Here is an 18,169-nt window from a genome sequence, read left to right as displayed (position 1 = left end):
TCATGACCTCCCAGATGTCAGAAAGACTGGGCAGGACTGTGAGATTTACCATCTTCCTGAACAGCTACGTGAAGAAAGATGTCTAGATTCGCGTCAGGTCAGAGCACCATTCCCTTCTTCTGGTTTCACAGCCTTACGTTTAGATTCCTTGCTCTCCTTCAGGGGAAACAAGGTAAGATGACAAGGGTCCCGAGGTGCTCGTTTCTGCATCGTCACTGGAAGGGTTGGTGCCTGTGGCCGTGGAGGACCCCACGCATGTCCGACCACTCCAGCTGCAGAGACGGCCCCCTGATGTTCCCGGTCCTCATGTCTGCTCTGCTTCAATGCGACGGCATCTGGGGGCATGCCCATCCTGACACCTTTTAAAGGGAGCGCCCTCCTCACTGTCAGTGACTGAGTGTTGGAAATACCAACAGTGGCTCTTGTGATTATTCTTGAAATCTGTTCCTTTTCACCTGTATCTTTTTAAAACATCCTTACTATTTACAGTGAACGTTGTAATTTTTTTCTGCATTTGCCAAAGGTGTCAAAAAATGATTTAAATCTTTTTAAATTGCTTCAGTTCTGCACCTGCTTGACCGTGTTTGGTTTTAAGCAAGCTGTCCATTAACTGCTCAGAGACGGCTGCCTTACTGTTCAGGGGTTTGTGTCCATGCTAGTAAATTCCATCCCTGCACCGCCGCACCGCCGCCCCGCCCGCCACACTGTGACCTCCACTCAATGCTTACCATCAAGGGCAGGGCCGCGGTGGCTCTGCGCAACGCCCAGACGTTAGAGATGCTTGGTGAATTTTAACTGTTGAATAAGTTTAGCCTCACTGATTGATTTTCCCCCTTCAAGTCAATCATGTTGATAATAAAGCCATAAAAATTGAAATATCCTATTAACAAATTGAGATAAAATACCATTATATCAGATTATTCTGTGTGTATTTAAAGGTGTGATTTTTCTTTGTGCTGCACACCAGAAATTGACACCACACCGTAAACTGACTGTACTTCAATTAAAAAATAAATAAATTTTAAAAAGGTGTGGATTTTTCAATAGGTGGGTTTGGTGTCCCTGAAATCTTCTTTTTTCAAAGTTGAGAACTGTGTTATTTAATTTATTTTTTAATAAAAATGTGTCTACTGAAGGCGTACGACATGGTGATTTGATGTCCATGTACACAGTGGAGTAACTACTGCCATCGAGCTAGTGAATCTAGTTCCCTTTTCTGTCTGTGTGTGACGCGGGCACCTGGAACGCACTCTCTCAGCCGACGTCCAGGGCTCAGCACAGCATCACTCAGCCCAGTCCCCACGCCCCGCATTAGACCTCTAGACTCACTCGTCCTGCAGGACTGCCGCCTCGTGCCCTCGGGCCATCTCTTCCCACCCCCATAACCACCAGCTTACTCTCTGCTTCTACGAGGTTTTCCTTTTTTTAACTGAAGTACCGTCAACTTACAATGCTGTGTTGGTTTCCGGTGTGCAGCACAGTGATTCAGTTATATACACATACTCCTTTGTTTGTAGGTTGCTACAATACAGTCTCCTGTGCTGCACGGCAGGACCTTGTTGCTCATCTCTTTTACATACAGTAGCGTGCATCTGCTGACCCCAAACTCCTGATTTATCCCTCTCACCCCTCCTTACCCCTTGGTAACCATAAGTTTGTTTTCTATATCTGTTTCTGTTTTATAAATAAATCCATTCGTCTCATTTTTTTAGATTCCACGTATGAGTGGTATCATACGGTATTTTTCTTTCTCTTTCTGGCTTACTTCACTTAGAATGACCATCTCCGGGTCCATCCATGTTGCTGCAAATGGTATTATTTCATTCTTTTTTATGGCTGAGTAGTATTCCATTGTATAAATATACCACAGCTTCTTTACCCAGTCACCTGTTGATGGACATTTAGGTTGCTTCCATGTCTTGGCTACTGTAAATAGTGCTGCTGTGAACATTGGGGTGCATATATCTTTTTGAATTAAGGTTCTCTCTGGATATGTGCCCAGGAGTGGGATTGCTGGATCATGTAGTAACTCGATTTTTAGTTTTTTAAGGAACTTCCATACTGTTTTCCATGGTGGCTGCACCAAATTACATTCTCACCAACACTTTTCCCCAAGATTCCACATGTAAATGAGCTCACACAGCACTTGCCTTTCTCTGTCTAGTTTATTTCACTTGGCACAATGTCTTGCAGGCCCATCCATGTGGATGTGACATATACACATGTGTGTGTGCACCCGTGACACACACGTGTCATACGTGTGCCACACACCCGTCTTCTTCATTCACTCATCCACGGTCAGACACGCAGGTCCATCACCTGGCAGGTGTGAACGATACTGTGCGGCTCAGGGCACCATCTCAAGTGCACTAGGTCCAGATCCTTCACCAGCCCCAGCCCTGCTCCACCTGCTGCGTCCTCAGTCGGGGGCTGCTCTCCACCCACTGTTGTTTCAGTCCCGACACTCTGCGGTCTGTTGTTGCACACGAGTGACCTGAGGTTACTCAGATCGCCTCTAAAGACTTTCCTTTTATGTCTAATTGTATTCTGCGATAAATCAATTGATTTTCCTCTATAGCTTCTCACATCAATTTTAAATCAGGGAACTCCAAAACTGCATGACCATGTCCACGTGTGCATTTTTTCCACCATCCATCCAATACGTTTTCTGACAAATTCACTCTGGTGACCGGGTGCCCTACGGCCAGCAGACCTGGACCCCCATTCTCTGCTATGACCCCTGCAGGGAAGGACCACACACCCTCCTTTACGAGTACGTGAGGCTGAATGCGGGGGCGCGACCTGCTTTGCCCGTGTCCGTTCCCTGAGGACAGGTTCATGACGAGAGGGGAGGGCTTCTTCCTGAAGCTGCCGCGTTCTACACTAACCAGAGAGACGGCAGCCGACTTCAGAAGCTGCGAGACAAAGCCTGCTTGCTCTGATGAACTCCAGGATGGGACCCAGCAGTCCGAGACCTCTGCAGGGAGAGCGAGCCTCCCCCATCCTCACCTCCGCGCCTCCGGCGGTGCTGGGGGGACCACAGGGCTCACTCTGCAGAGCACCTTCCCAGAATAATCCAGGAGCTCGGAGCACAGCTGGCAATGTGAGGCAGCTTTCAGCCCCACCACGCGAGCAGGTGCACTCTAAGTACACGCTAAATGGACATCTTGGCCCGGGAAATGGCACCGTCAGCAGTGGCGGCAGCATCCTTGATAATGAAGGACGATGGTACAAACGGAGCCGGAGGCCGGGAAGTTGAGCGAGTTGCCCTCGGGGCCTCCAGTCTCCTCTGTCTGCCGCGTCTGCATCCGTGTCCACGTCCTCGTTCTAAGGGTTCTCGGGCTTGTCCGCCTCTTCTTGCTGCTCTGATTGGAGGACAGTTTCCCTCATGCAAGGCGTGTCACTATGTCTTGGGTAATTAGTTATAATTATTTAAGGAATTTTCAGAAAATTCCAGCTTTTAGTGACTGAGAATCCTCCACATTCTCTCTGATAAAAACCAGTTTGTCAAAAGGTTTAGAACTCATGCCCCATGGGGTACAAAACAGCAGCCGACAGGAAGGAACCCAAAGGATTTTGGGCAACCAAGATCTGAATAACTGACAAAGGGCCGCTGGGAAGAATGACATTGTCTACTGGAGTGGAGCCTACAATATGATCATATTCTCATATATTTCTCAAGATCTTGAGATAATAACCAGATTCACAGACCTATACAGTTGGAGAGTAAAACCTCTGCTGAACAGGGCTACTGGGCAAAGAAACAGTCTAATTAGCAACACACACTGTTTACCCAGAATTAACAGGAAGAGTCTTTACTTCTCTCAGTGTCACTGCTCCGTGAGCAAGACTTGGTGAATGAATTTTAGACTTTCCTCAAAGATACTGCAGTGTGACTCAAGGTCATCGTTTCATAGCTCAGGGGTGACGGCCTCTAACTACATCATGGACGCTGAGTCCCTCGGGGGGCTCCGGGGCTGCAGGGGTAATGACTTAAGAAAGCAAAATATGTGTATTCGCTTCTTTGCTCTTTAATTCTAAAAGGGTACGTGGTGATAATCTTGTGCAGGAAAGCGGTAACCGCAGCTGGACGGGAGAAAATCCAAACGGCAAATGTTAACCACTGTATACAAAAACGGATAAAAAGCAAATTTCTTCTGTATAACACAGGGAACTACGTTCACTATCTTGTAATACCCTTTAATGAAAAAGAATATGAAAGTGAATACGTGCATATGCATGACGGGGACATTGTGCTGTGCACCAGAAACTGACACATTACTTTTTTTGGCTGAGGATTCATTTTAATCAAAAATCAACACATTATAACTGACTATACTTCAAAAAAAAAAAAAGATTAAAAAAATTAGGTGGGAAAGAAAAAAAGGAAGGAACATTTCTCAGGTCTCTAGCCCTGTCCTTGGCAGGAATAGCCCCTCACAGGTCCCCAAAGATACCAGCTATGCCTTAGTTTAAATTCTCCAGAAAAAAAATCAACCACTGTCTGTGATAAGCTCAAGAATTATTATTAAAACAAATTATACAACCGCGGAAATTTAAAACTAACCCAACAGAAAGCAGTGATCAACTCCAGCGTAGCGGTCAAGGCGGCTCGCCCGCCTGTGTGCGAACCATGCTGCTCCGCTTTCCAGCCTGTGATCTGGGGAAACCGCCTGCACTTGGCTCAGCTACAGTTTCCCCAGCTGTAAAATAAGGAAAGTAACTGTACTTAACACACAAGTTCCTTCTGATGCTCTGGTGACACCCTAGCACAGTGCTCTCAGGAAGTGCTCAGTGCCGACATTACTGCTCATCTTTTTTTGTTGTTGTTGTTTATTTTGGGGGGTGGTGGTAATTAGCTTTATTTATTTAAAGGGAGGTACTGGGGACTGAACCCAGGAGCTCACACGTGCTAGGCATGCGCTCCAGCCCTGAGTTCCACCCGCCCTCACTGTTCATCCTTTGCATCAAGGGGCGGTGCGTCCATGACGCTGTCTCCACGGAGACACAGGAAGAGGGGGACAGTCGTAACATTAGCTGGATTCCCGGTTGGCTGAACAGTGAAAATACTGCGAAGAGCACACGGACTTCAGCCTTTCCGGAGGAAGGCAGCGTGAGGCAGGATTCTGCTGCTGTGCCCCACTTCGGTACAACCGAGAGTTGGCTGCAAGAAGAAGCAGACGGCCTGCCCTGACTGAAGAAAACCCCTCCTGCAAGCTGGAGGGCCGGACTCTTCCACCGAAGGCACACGCAGGGAGGGGTGCGAGCGGCTGGCCCTGCGGTCCTTAAATGCTGATTCGACCCGGCAACTGGTGGAGAGAAGACGCCGCAGCCAGTTCGTCCTCAAATTCCAAATAAAATACACTTAACCAAACTGCAGATGGCACAGTTAGGAGCAGACGGTGACTCAAGCTTCAGCCACCTCCCCAAAGCCCGAGGTGGGTGCCTGAGAGCGGACCCCAAGTCCAGCTGGAGGAGAGGGGCCCTGCTCTTGGCTTTACACTCCGCTGCAGACCACTGGGAGCAGGAAGCCCGGCCTCGCCACAGACGGACGCAGACTCGAGCGTCTGGGTTGAATGGCGGTTCAAGGAGCTGCGCCTGCACTGCATTCCGCAGTGGATGCTGCTTAAACTACGCCCAATCAGCTGCCCGGGTGAGAGCTCAGAGGAAACCAGGGAGCAGCGCCCACACTCGAATTTGAGTACTTTATTTTATTGACTATCTGTTGCTGAACAACCAGGCAGGGCCCAGGAACACACGAGACGGAAGGAGTGCGATCGCCAGCCACCTCCCCTGCCACCCAGCACAAAGTTCTGTTAGCATGCAGCCGCGCCGAGTCCAGGCGGGCACTGTCACAACAGACTTCCCTGCCTCATCTTCGGAGCAATCTCAGGAGATGGCATTTTCACCTCTGTCCCACCAGTGAGAAAACACAAGCTCCTAACTAACCAAAACGCTAACGTTGGTGCCCAACCTCACGCAGCTAGTAAATGGCCAGCCCCACGTCTGACTCCAAATCCCAGCTGTTACCATTGTAAAATACCCATAGCGAGTAAGAATGGCTGGAGGAAACTGGGAAGAGGACACCTGGGGGATGCACAGTCACGCTGACCTTCTCTAGAATCCCCAGCTGCCTTCCGTGCAGCCCCAAGAGAAAGCACTAGAACGACTGAGCGAAGTAAAAGAAGGCACGCTTTGGTGCAAGATGAGAAATACAGCGTACGAGAGTGAGTCATGAAGTCAGCGACTCCATCGCCACCTGGTCAGTGCCACGGGAGGTGGGGACACAGACACGGCTGCTTGCGGAAGGCCTCAGACAAGTGGTCCTGCGTCACGGGGGACGCTGACCGTCTGGCTTGGAGATCATCCCACTCTCCTGATTTACCCCAAATTTCAGACTCTAAGGAACAGTGTCTTTTCACCTGCATTAGGCCAGCTCATGGCCCTGAATCTAACAGGCACGTAGTCAGGTCATTCTGAAATTAACAAATAAACTGGATGCTGGGACATAAGACATTAGTTATCCACAGGGACTGTTCACACGTTCATAAAGGAAGAGATTTTTTGTGCAATGTTATTTTATAGATTTTTTTAAAAGAGCAATGGTAGTCATAGCATTTCTTTTTTTTTTTTTTGTCAAGTCATGCTTTTCCTTTCAACTATGTTCTCATGCCTGAAATTCTCTGAGGGACCTCCTCCTTTGAGTTAACCACTGCCATTGTTTATTAAAATATATGTTGGGTGCTCATTTCCACAGCACGTTTACTAAAACTGGAATAAAGATACGGCCCCTGCATAAGGAGGGCATGCAAATTCCTGAAGACTTCCATATTTTTTCGTTCGAGATTCGCAGACACACACCACTATGTGTAAAACAGATGAACAGCAAGGTCCTCATCAACAGCACAGGGAACTGTATTCAATACTCTGTAACAGCCTACAACAGAAAGGAATCTGGGAAGGATTGTGTACACATACGTGTGTGTATAACAAAATCCCTATCCTGTACACCAGAAACTAACACAACATTGTAACCCAGCTAGACTCCAATTTAAAATAAAAGGAAAGTCGACCCTCACCCGGCCCCCAGGCTGCCTTCCGGCCCGCAAGGCAGGGCAGACACAGCCCGCCTCCCCATGCCGACCACGGGCCTTTTCCTGTTCTCAGGGTGCCTGGTGGACAAGAGACAGGCGGAAGGTGGGCAGCCTGGAGGTGCAAACGCCTTGCCGTGTGGGGAAGGTAGACTGCATTTCACACCAGGATGCTCAGAAGCCTCACGCAGACTCTCCAACATCCCAGCATCGTGGGCAAACTGGGAAAAGGACCCAGATGAAAAAGTCACCCTGGGGGCAGTTCCGGTTACTAGGAAACCTCTCCAAGCCAGAATGGTGCAAAGCAAAAGAGCAGTTACCTGAGGACCGGTCTTGCTCACGGTGCACAGAATAAATGGAGGTGAAGCACAGGGGCGCACAGTCAGTCACGGCGGCAGGGCTGGGGGGCTGAGATGCCGCGGGCGGTCCCGGGGAAGGGAGGGGCTTGGCGGGGCCCCTCCCCCTGCTGGGGGGGGCTGCCCCTGTAACGCTCCATGAAAGACATGCTGAGCTGAATGAGATTTTCGCTTTTTGCCTCTTTTTTGGTAAAAGTGAAAGTCCTCTTCAGATTTCTCATGGGGAGTGAAAACGGGTCCTGATGCAGGTCTTCCATAAAAGCGAAGTAGCGTAAAGCGAACTTTGGAAAAGCAGGGGATACCTGCACATGCCCAGAACTGGGGTGTGATTCAGGCTACATCAACACACAGGGAAACCCCGTCCCACGCAGGGAGGAGGTACCGCTGCAAAACCCAGACAGCAGGAGAGACTGGGGACGTGGTGCTGCACCGGTGAGCCGTCACCCTACCACAGTTCTCGGAAAACGAACCAGCCCCGATGGCCAGAGCTGGAGAAATACGCAGCCCCCCGACCCCCGCCCGAGCGGGCTTTGGGGAACGCCCAGGAATCGGGAGGTGGGGACAGGTGCAGGGAAGGGGGCCCACGGGGCCGTAACCGGCAGGGCTGAATCTGCCCGTTTCCACCTCCTGCCCCGACGGGGGCTGGGGAGACCCGCACGGCTGAACCTGCAAGGAGAAACCCCAACCCGGAGTGGGAGGTGACAGGCTCGCTCAGGCACCCGCTACCCCACGGACTAGCAACTGCAGCTGCAGGGCCAGGAAGAGGAGCACAGTGGAAACCCGATGAGTGCCTGTTCATTTAACTTAATTTGAAAAGCTACACTTGTGCGACCCTCCCTACAGGAGCCCAGGTAAACGGGAAGAATTTCTGCTTTACAAAATGCCTCTTTCAGTGTTTCCTTGAAGTAACTTCTGAGCGTCAGTAAGTGTCTGCCGTCACTTGTTAATTACTTGACAACGGGCTCAGGCAGAGATTTTTACTGTGTTGGTAGCTGAGGCTGATTGAAAATCGATCAGAAATTAGGGTAGGATTTCCTGCTGGGAGACAATTACATAAGTCAATAAAGAAATGGGTTTAGAGTTGGAAGATTCCATTTTCAGGCAACTTTTATGATGACATCATTTCCATGAAGTCAACACTTGAGTCATAAAATAGGATCTAAAAATAGAAAAGGCCTAACTGAGCGTGCAGCACTGTCAGGATTTCACACGCGTCTCCTCAGGCAGGAGCAGGAACAAGGCTGCTTCTTCAGGGAACAAAATCAGCACCAAATGCCGCAGCGGAAGACACCCGACTCGTAGCCCCGCAACCCTTCCTGCAGCCCGGCACCCCTGCCCCACCGGACAACAGGCTCCCACAAGGAAAGCCCAGGGTGCAGGATGCCTAGGGCGGGGAAGCCAGGCACCACCTGGGCCCGCGGCAGGGACTTCGTCTTGCGGGGCTCAGGTGGGCACCGCCCTGCCTCGGCCTCCTCCTGGCAAAGCGGCGGGAAGGAGGGGTACCCACGTGTGAGCTCAGCTCTCCTGCCCAACCACAACTCCACCTCCGTCCGGGATTCCCGGATAAATCGGGGGCAGCCAGAGAGGCCAGCAGCCACGTGCTCACGATGTCCCCGACGTGGGAGGCACTGCGCTACCACCATGATGAAATCAAGGATGCCATATGGTTTAATTTAATGTGCTTTTATAAGGATTTTATCTATTGAAGGCGTACGACATAGTGATTTGATGTCCATGTACACAGTGGAATGACTACTGCTGTCGAGCTAATGAATCTAGTTCCCTTTTCTGTCCGTGTGTGATGGGGGCACCTGGAACGCACTCTCTCAGCCGACGTCCAGGGCTCAGCACAGCATCACTCAGCCCAGTCCCCACGCCCCGCATTAGACCTCTAGACTCACTCGTCCTGCAGGACCGCCGCCTCGTGCCCTCGGGCTGTATCCCTCCACCCCGCCATAACCGCCTGCTACTACTCTCTGCTTCTACGTACTTGACTCTTTCCAATTCCACGTATAAGCAGTTCTCTCCTTTCTCTGCCTGGCTCGTTTCACAGCGGCCTCCAGGTTCGTGCACCTTGTCGCAAACGGCAGGCTCTCCTATCGAAAAGCTGACGGGTACTCCACTCCATAGACGTGTCAGTGTCAGTGGAACAGTCTCCAGCATCTGTACATATACACTGTCATATTTCACTTCTAGCCTTTTGTGGAAGTAAATCATGTCTTCCTTTTAATTAAACATTGGTAATTCGGAGTAGCTGGCAACAGCAAGGAGTTCATTCTGTAAACGAGTCTGTACTGACCAGGTGTGGGTCACTGCTGGTCTGTAACGTGCCCCAAAGGCAGCGTCACTTTCCAGACACCTTGATGAAGACTAACGTTTTCCATCATTTGGTGCAAACACAATTTCTTTATCCCTTCACCTGCTGACGGGCAGACCCAGAGGTTGTCTCCGTATCTCGAGTGTCATGAACAAAGTCGTAGTGAGCGAGGCAAGGCAGGGGTCTGAGGCACTGGTTTCATTTCCGTTGGGCACACGCCCAGAAGAGAGGTTGCGGGACCGAAGACCACACTAATTTACACCTCCACCAACGGCCCACGGCGAGGCCCTTCTGTCCACGTCCTCACCAACATTTACCTTTTTAAAAACAAAAGCCGTCCCAACAGGTGTGAGTGGTTTTGGTTTGCGTTTCCCTGACGACTATGCCCACAAAGGTAATTCACAATATAAATCAGCCTTATCCCAGGAAACGCCCAGACTGTGAGCACTCGGGGTCAAGGACAAAAGCATGAGGCTGGGGTTACTGGAGGAGGGGTCACCCAGACTGTGAGCACTCGGGGTCAAGGACAAAAGCATGAGGCTGGGGTCACTGGAGGAGGGGTCTGAAGGCTCGGCTGGAGATTCGCCTCCAAGGACGGGCAGGAGATGAGCAGCACAGGGGCTGGCAGGCGAGCACAGATGCAGAAAACCCGCGACAGTCAAGTCGGGGGGTCCGCCATCTCTAATTGCGTGCGTTTCAGAGACGGTAGCTACGCTGGTCTCAAAACCTAGGAAGTACTTACTGGAGTAACATTTCATCTCCTGTGAATTCTGCTGCCGAGTCCCCAGGACAAGTGCTCTTGAACAGAGAAGCGAGACCAGACGAGGGGCATCCGGGGAAGAGGAGTCCCTGACCGTCCACGGAGCAGGCGCATGGCCCCAGGGAACCGGGCGTGGGCGGAGCCACAACTGCCGCCAAGTGGTCCAGCAGGTCCTGAGCCGGAGGAAGGAACAGACAAGGGGTCAGTGGCCAGCAGGGTCAGGCCGTCACACAGGCACATCGCTGCGTGATCTTACTGCTGAGGGGGTGTCAGCAAGAGAAGCGGCGTAGCAGCTGCAGGGATGTGGACAGGCGTCGGGAGAAGAAGCCGTCGCGGGGTTACAGTGAGACCACCCTCTGCACTGCCGGTGAGAAGCGCGGACGCTGCTGGCCGTCCCGCGGCATCCTGACCGCCCACAGCGCGGAGGACGGGGAGCAGCCCTGCCCCCTGAGGACGAGGTGGGAAGTGCGGGGCTAGGGTTAGGTCTAGGGGTACACGATCGCTTCGCACGGTCATCCCCCAACCTCACAGGCAGACGCACACGCAGACTCGCTGTCGGATGCTGGGTGTTGGTTTGGTTTACGTGTGTTCTCCTGGCTTCAGGGCAAAACTTGGTTTTGGTGGAAAAATGAAGTTTGACCACATGTGGGAAGCATGTGTCATTGTTTCAATGACATGATTTGAAAAGAAAGTCAATTCTTCTTGATTAAAATAGGTGGAAATAGAGAAAGGACCACTCCAAACATCACAACGGCTCATTTCCAATCAATAGCGGGCCTCTGGCAGGAACTTGTGTGCAGACAACTTGGGTCTCCTCAGTGGGGCTCTCTTCCTGCTACCAGCCACTGGGGAAATGAGGTCGGATGAAGACGGGGCGTTCCGTGGAGCCCGCCTGCAAGGGTGACAAGGTCACAAAGGAAAGGCCCCAGCCTCAGGATGCAAATTCCTAAAGCGTTTTTCCGGGTCTTCCTTCGTCCAGCTGGAGCAGCCTCCTGTCCCATTGACTCCTGAGGACAAGGGAGCCCTGCCTGCGACCTCTCCCAGCACCACAACCACAGCCACATGGGCTGCCCGGCCCCAGCCTGGCCTCGGACCCTCGGACGGAGACGTGAGCGTCCTCCTCCCCCCTAGCCACCCAGACCTCCCGGTGAGGGACGGGTCCGCCTCCTTCAGACAGAGAGGACCGTCCCCCGGCCGCTGCTTCCTGCATAACCGGCTCCAGCCTCTTGAGGTGCGACCCGTGGGTCAGAACCGCTGACCCACACACCCACCAAGGCCAGGGACCCCTGGCCCGCCCCTCAGCCAGCCGCACACAGCTCAGGTGTCCTCAAACAACTCTGGCTGGTGAATCACCTGCTTACTCATAGTTTTCCCCCAATTCTTTGAATCAGCTCAGGCATTATTAAGAGGCCCCTCAGTAACCCACTAATCTAGTTGAACCACCAGAGTCAGACAAAAAAGCAACAAGCAAAAATGTTTCCAGAGGCAGTCCCAAAATACCGCTCCACTGACCCGCCTCTCCTGCTCCACTTCGCTTCCCGAAAGACAGCTCCTGAAAGGAAGGCAGAGCCCAAGTGCCTTTGCATCAGAGCAAACAGCGGTGCCGATTTTCCCCTTAAACTTACGTGGCTGCATTATTCATTAGCTACCTAAGCACGCCACAGACACTGTAAGCGCCTGCTCTGTTCCCAGGCATTATTCCCTGCGTTCAGCCCAGGAGCCACGAGGGGGAAGGGAACTCCCTCACGGGTGGCAGTTTCTAACAGCAAGTCATCCCTGGGAACATCCGCGCTCCTCGGGAGGTACGTGGGTGCCTTCTGTTGTGCTGCTATTTGAGGAATCACATCAGGAAACATCTGGTCTCAGGACCCACAGCCGAGTGGGGTCAGGAGTCAGCAGCAGCAGGGAGAGCCAATCCGCAGTCTCCCCGGCGGCCGGCCCGCGGCCCGGCTGCGAGAAATCCCAGCTTCTCCTGCAGTCAGTCTCGTGGAGTCTGAGTAACACCTGTCCCCTTGCTCACATCTGGGCAGGACGGTCCAGGAAGGTGGTCCATCCAGGGCTTCGCCCAAGGGCGTCCCCGAAGATCCCAGGGAAACAGCTCCGAACTCGGAGCCCAGAGGCCAGCTTCCCACCCTGCCACGCCCCATCCCCTGCTCCTCCAGGGTTTCCTTGCTGAAAAATAAGGATAAAAATGCCTGTCTTGGGGTGGTTGTGAGACTCAGATTAAATAATAGCTGCAAAAGTGCTTGTGTGAACCAAGAAGCAGCACTCAGGCGTGAGTTGTGAGGGCCTGGCGCTGGCACTGCAGTAAGATGTTTGCAAGCGCCCCAGCCCGGATCCGCACACCGGGGGAGCAGAGCAGCTCAGGAAAGGCCCAGGAGGGATTTAAGACGCAGAGGCAGCCCAGCGCGAGCTGGGCTTTGTTTGGGTCACTGGGCTGCGGGGAGATGGGTGGGACCCAGGTTTTCTGTCACACATGTCGGAGTCGCCGTCGGCAAGTTAAGCGTATCAACTTCATCATCGACAGTCAGGAAAGCGGATGAGCGCTGGACAGCGCACCGAGCGGGCCTGCAGCCTCGGGGCCTGCAGAGCGTGGCTCCCGCCCACACGCCGGCCCCGGGGGCTGTGTTCAGACATGGAATCACACACCCAGAGAGTAAGTGTCTGCTGAGCCGTCTGCGGGTACTTCCCAGAGAATTTTACAACTACACGTGTGAATGGGCCCCCATGCGTGCAAATTCAGTGCAGACCAACGAAATCAATCTCATTCAGGTCACCTCGCCCAGATGTGTCACTGGCCACCTCAGACCCCGTCCCCACCCCACAAGACACCCTGCAAAGCGCCAAGTTACTGGAGAACATGGTTACCCCAGTTACCCCAGTTACCAGTTACCAGCCCCAGGTCAGCAACTGCTTCTCTCTCGCTGAGCTCGCTGACATTTCTGGAGTGTACAAACGACAGAGCTGGAGGAGCCCAGTGCACCCCATCTCACCAGCCCCCCACCTCTGATGGGAGGAAACTGCGGGACCCACCCAGAGACCAGACGGCCTCACCGGGCACACCAGATGCACACACTGTTCCACAGTCACTGTCGCCACCAACCAGGGGTCTGCCGCACGCCACCAGCTTTCACTCCTGCCCCACCCACTCCTTCACGGCACGGCCAGGCCAGCCGCGGTGTCCCCCCCTCCTCTCACAGACGCACGCCCTCTCAGTGCGAGGACCACATCAATTTCTCAACTCCCTTGGCTTTGCCAAGAGTCCTGGGCACATGGCTGGTGACCATGAAACAAGTGCATGATTGAACTGAATCGGTCTTCTTGTCTGCACTGGGTTTCTCTCCTGACTTTCTACACAGTCTCAGTGAGGTGCCCAGATTTCCCCCTGAGAGGACCCGCCCTCCTCCCTGGGCAGCCACAGCGAATTGGGTGAGTGGGGGCCCTGGGGCAGCCTGCCCGCCCTAGTTCCATCGTCACAAGTCACTCTGTCTGGTGGGTATTTTCCCAAGTCACAGGTGAGGAAGCTGAAGCACAGAGAGATGAAGAAACGTGCCCAAGGCCACCAGGCAGACAGTGGTGGGGTGAGGACCAAACCATGGACCCCGTCAAACACCAGCTCTGGCCTGTGAACAGGTCAGGTATCGATCGAACTGACCGCAGATGAGGCCAAACTCCTCCCCGTCAACTGATTCTGGATGAAGCAGTGGACTGCAGAGCAGGTAGGGAAGTCCGTTCATTAGGGCCAGAGGTCCTGGTGGGGAGAGCAGTGGGGGTCTTGGCTCTGGCCGCACATTGACCAAGATGGGATCTCTCCAGACCTCCCTGACAGTCTGCGGAATGAGATGTACGGGTGGGGCAACGGCCAGGAACCAGGTGGATGCTCACGTCTTAGGAAACCGCAGGTGTGAGCAGCTCAAGTCCACCCTGTCCCGTGACCAAGGACCTCACGTCCTCTGTACCGAGAAACAGGTTGCGTGACAAATAGGGTGTTGGTTCCCAGAGAAGGAAGCTCTCAAGTGGACAGATCCCATCCCACAGCCCCAGGGAGCCAGAGAACCACGGGGCCCAATCAGCACGGGGTGCACAGGCGGGACGGGAGGGTGGCCACAGCCTGTCTGCTTCCGCCTTGGTGATGCTCGCATGGGATGGGGTCCTCCACTCCCGGCAGCCACCCCTTCACCTGACACATGCGCCTGGGAGGGCACCGTGGCCTCGGAAGGTGCCCGTGTGGTGGTCCGAGTCTCCAGAAGGAGAGGCGGGAAGACAGGGCGGTGGGGGTGGTACTCAGTGCAGCATCCCGACCCCGTGGGCACCCCTCTGGCGAGGAGCTGCTGCGTTTCTGTCCCCTCCGGGGACACTGGGCAGTCCAAGCCCCTGGCTGCAGGGCCCAGCGGAAGTTCTCACAGCCAGAGGTCCGCTCCCAGTGGCGACTGTGCAACCTCCCTTGGCCGCTCACAGGGAGGAGGGGCAGGCCCTTCACCAAACCCGCACGCAGTCCTGCACGTGCTCTGGGTTCCAGCAAGAGGGTCAGAGTGGAAGGGGCCGCCACGGCCGTCAGCCCCGTTTCTTCGTTTCACAGAGAGGTCAGAAGAGAACTACTTGCCCAATGTCACACGTCCGTCAGCGTCAAGGTCTGAATGAAACTCGAAGCCTCCCAATTTCCACGACTGCCCCTCGTGACTTAACCACAATCACTGCCTGACACACCCCTTGGCGGGGGGCACCCCCATGTTACAAGTGGAGAAATGGATTCCTGAGCACAATGAAGACATGTGCGTAAAGTGCTCCCCAAGTGTGACATGATACCAATGACTCCAAAGTAAAGAACGTGTTTATTGGCACCAACAAGATGAAAGCCACAAGGGCAGGTCGTGGACACAGCCTCCCACAGGCAGGGCTGCAACCCAGCCCCAGGTAGAGAGCTGAACCGCCCAGGACAGCCCCCCAATGGGTGATTTACTCGTATTCCTGGAAATTCATGGAGCCTCATCCGCTTCCCAGCAACATGTCACAACAGGGATGTGATGGTGGAAATAGAAGTACACGAAGAATATCATCTGAAGGGAACCTTCGTACACTATTGGTGGAAATGCAGTTGGTGCAGCCATTAGGGAAAACAATAAGAAGATTTCTTACAAAACTGAAAACAGAGTTACTATATGATCCAGCAATTCCACTCCTGGGCATATATCCAGAGGGAACTCTAATTCAAAAAGACGCATGCTCCCCAATGTTCACAGCAGCACTGTTTATAGTAGTCAAGACACGGAAGCAACCTAAATGTCCATCAACAGAGGACTGGATAAAGAAGCTGTGGTATATTTATACAATGGAATACTACTCAGCCATAAAAAAGAATAAAATAATACCATTTGCAGCTACATGGATGGACCTGGAGATTGTCCTACTAAGTGAAGTCAGACAGAAAGAGAAAGAAAAATACCATATGATATTGCTTATATGTGGAACCTAAAAAAAAAAAAGACATAAATGAACTTATTTCCAAAACAGAAGCAGACTCACAGACACAGAAAACAGTCTTATGTTTACCAGGGGGGAAGGTGGTGGGGAAGGATAAATCAGGTGTTTGAGATTTGCAGACATGAACTTGTATATATAAAACAGATAAACCACAAGGTCCTACTGTACAGCACAGGGACTATATTCAATACCTTGTTGTGACCTACAATGAAAAAGAACATGAAAAGGAGTGTATGTGTGTATGTATGACTGAAACCTGGTGCTGCGCACCAGAAATTGACACACTGTAAACTGACTATACTTCAACTAAAACATAAAAAAAAATTTTTGTTTTTAAAGAATATTCCCTGCCGACGAGTGGCCTGTACTTGTAACAGGGACAGAGCAGGCATGTGGCAGTCACACGCTCAGATAAACTAAGTGTTAAAACAGGCGGCCAGTTAGGAACAGGACAGGTGGGTGCTGGTTGTGGGCCTTGAGTAGATCCAGTGACCTTTTGCAGGCCTCAATCACTTCATGGATAAAATTATAGTTTTAATTCCTTAGCAATATCACTCCTGGGTCTTAGGTTCTCTGTCCTCAGTGGTCCCAGGGGAAACCTCACCGATGAGGTGCGACTTGGGAGTTAAACACAAGGAGAAGAGAAGCAACTTGCAAAACCCTAGGTCTTAAATCCATTTTTACCAACGTCAGGCATCTTTTCCCAGAACAAGACAAGGAAATCTCTAAGAATCTTACTGTTTTTTCTCAAAAAAAATAATCCTATCGTGAGTCTTGCACGAGGCATGTCAGAGAACAACTCGCGATGGCCAAGCAGAGTCAGCAGGCAGGGGGGCCGGGGTGTCTGAGGGGCCAGAGCTGTTAGGTGGTCATTTCAATCGCCCAGCTCAGTTCTCTCCCCTCCAGCTTAATCTTCCATTGCAATTTATCCGTTAGGCAAAGATCGGCTCAGCTCTTGGAAAAACAACCCCACACTTGTGTAGGAGACGCTGCCAAGAGGGGAAAGTTTTAGAGAGAAGAGTCATAACGCATTAAGGATGGAAAGGGTATTTTAGGGAAGGTGACTCCTCCTTTCTTAGGAACGATACTTCACAGAGAATCATCGCCGTTTCCCCTGCCAAAAGCTTAAAGCCTCATCTCTGCTTTCACTTTTACAGCAATTATTAATCTACTACCACTCAAGTTTCCATCCTTCTCAAACCGCCAATACTGCAACCCGCACAGCCCTGACATCAATCATGGACACACTGGAGTGATTCCGGGAACGCGCACACAGTGCAGACCGCTACACATCTGCAATAATTAAACACAATTAGGCACAGACTGCATCAGCACAACACTGTTGGTCAGTAGGCAACCCTGCCTCCTGCTGGCCCCTTGCAATACCCTCCAGCGTGTCAATCAGTTAATAAAATGACAGTCCCTGAGCCCACTCTCTGTGCAGCCTTGTTTCAGGTGTTGTGTAGAATACATTAGGAAAGACACTTGAGTCTATCATTTTGAAAAGGAGGCAAGACTTCCAAATCAAAAGAATTTGAAGTTCAATGTCCTACACAGGAAATGTGAAAAAGAAGAGTTTAGAATCCAGCTGAAGTAGTTGAAAGACTTGGAGGAGGGTGGAAAGTGCCTGAGATTTCAGCTGATCCTGGGAAGACATGTAAAATGTGCCTCACATAAGGGACATGCAGGGACATTTCATGCAGTGGGGGTCAGCGTGCATGCAGGCAGTGGGGCAGGGAGGGGACGTGAGGAGCACGGAACAGGGGCCGAGGGGTCATGATAAAGCGGAGCCCATGATGCAGGTGAGGGTGCATCTTCACCGATGAGCTGGGACCCAGGAGTCACACAGAAGGAGGAAATAGACATAACAATCCTCGCAAAACCACAGGCTTTGAATCCACTTAGAGCTTACGGAAGGCACCTGGAGGACCCTGTGTGCCCTGCTCAAAGGGACAGAGACAGTGGAAGACACAGCCCCTGCTCTGGATGAATCAAGACGCTGGCAGTTGTGTGTCTGCTGTGTCTCCTTTGTCCATCACCTGCGGATGGACACTGGGTGTTTCTGTCTTGGCTACAGGGAACAGTGCTGCAGTGAATGCAGCTGTGGCACCTCTGGGCATCCTGCCTTCTTTTCCTCTGGACACACACACAGGAGCGTGCCTGC

The 18,169-nt window shown here is 52.1% G+C and overlaps 1 long non-coding RNA gene and 1 pseudogene across 1 annotated transcript in view; one reads left to right on the top strand and one right to left on the bottom strand.

Moving 5' to 3' along the window:
* Nucleotides 1-6,741: 6,741 nt before the first annotated feature.
* LOC123619116 (U6 spliceosomal RNA) lies at nt 6,742-6,836 on the top strand (annotated as a pseudogene).
* Nucleotides 6,837-8,756: 1,920 nt separating this feature from the next.
* Nucleotides 8,757-18,169, bottom strand: part of LOC123619108 (uncharacterized) — a 49,165-nt gene continuing 39,752 nt past the window's right edge. The window contains exons 2-3 of the long non-coding RNA XR_006727646.2: nt 10,507-10,697; nt 8,757-10,081 (exon numbers count right to left, since the gene is read on the bottom strand). This is a non-coding gene — a long non-coding RNA (uncharacterized LOC123619108). The remainder of the gene's footprint in view (nt 10,082-10,506; nt 10,698-18,169) is intronic.

The sequence above is a fragment of the Camelus bactrianus genome, chromosome 7 (genome assembly GCF_048773025.1).
Source record: "Camelus bactrianus isolate YW-2024 breed Bactrian camel chromosome 7, ASM4877302v1, whole genome shotgun sequence".
In the NCBI taxonomy this organism is placed as follows: domain Eukaryota; kingdom Metazoa; phylum Chordata; class Mammalia; order Artiodactyla; family Camelidae; genus Camelus; species Camelus bactrianus.
This window is presented reverse-complemented; position numbering and strand designations above follow the sequence as displayed.